Source organism: Rutilus rutilus (genome assembly GCF_951802725.1).
Source record: "Rutilus rutilus genome assembly, chromosome: 22".
In the NCBI taxonomy this organism is placed as follows: Eukaryota; Metazoa; Chordata; class Actinopteri; order Cypriniformes; family Leuciscidae; genus Rutilus; species Rutilus rutilus.
In genome coordinates, this window is record NC_140227.1 from 7374493 (window position 1) to 7375763 (window position 1271).

Here is a 1271-nt window from a genome sequence, read left to right on the forward strand (position 1 = left end):
TATATATATATATATATATATATATATATATATATATAATTTGTTCAGTTTGTTTACAGGTTGAGATCACGTTTCAGATAAAGGTGATCACAGAGTGTGTTTGTGTTCTCCACTGTCAGAGCCAAAAAATACTTAATTTTTAATTAAGATTGTTCTGAATTGCCAATAAAAACAACAACAAAAAATACAACAACTAGCCTATTATGTTGTGTGTTCCTATGTTTTAAGCAAAAATGTATAAATAAAATAGCAGCCAAGAACATGAAAAGTCCAGAACAGGCACAGTTCGACTGGTTAGCTTCGACTACCTAATCTAATCTAATCTAATCTAATCTAATATTATATAATATAATATGATATAATGCCATTGTGCAGGCAGTGTATTTCAGAGCCATTGAGATGAACAGGAATGCTAATAGGTCTCTCCTGGTACTATTATAGTCCTCTGGTGGTAAGCAGTATTAGAAAGACAGATTCTCAGAAAGCATTTGATTGGCCACAATATTGCATGAGCCCTTGAATGCAAGATGATTCACTAATATTTTTGCTTTGTTTTTGTGTAAAATGAAGAATGCTGGTACAATTTGACATTTTAAAATATTAATAAAACGCATATATGCATACTTCAGCATTACACTCGCATATAGATGACCTCAAAGCGAACTGACATGCCACAACACTCATTTTAATTTTATGGGGTCCATTTGCTCCATAAAGACTTCTCATAATTTGAGTAAACATGAATTTGAACACTGGATGGCGCTAAAATAACTCTAAATGATGTAATAAATACAACACAATAATAGAATAATATTATTATAGTTATATTACGTTATTATTATAATATAATAGGCCCTACATATATAATAGGCTATAATAATATTATCAGGAGGAAATAATATTATTATAATGTCAAGAAATTATTGCGTAGGAAATCACCATGCTAACCATTGTTATGGTCAAAATGGAATAGTTACCACAGTTACTAGGCTACAACATGAGAGTCAAACATTGGTTACATATTAGTGTGATGAAAATGACACTGACCTGCACCGCTAATGTAAACAAATCCCTGTGTCAGCTGCTCGTTTTCTACGACCATTTTAATTGATTAATTATGGAAAGGCCAAAGCCAAGTTCCTAAATAATGAATGATGCTGGCTTTAAAGAGTCTTGAATATTTTACGTCCTGTGGGTGGGATTGCATTGTTATTATTAGCTCTCGGATCCGTCAATCAAAAGCTCTGACCCCGCCCCTCTTGGCGTCACAC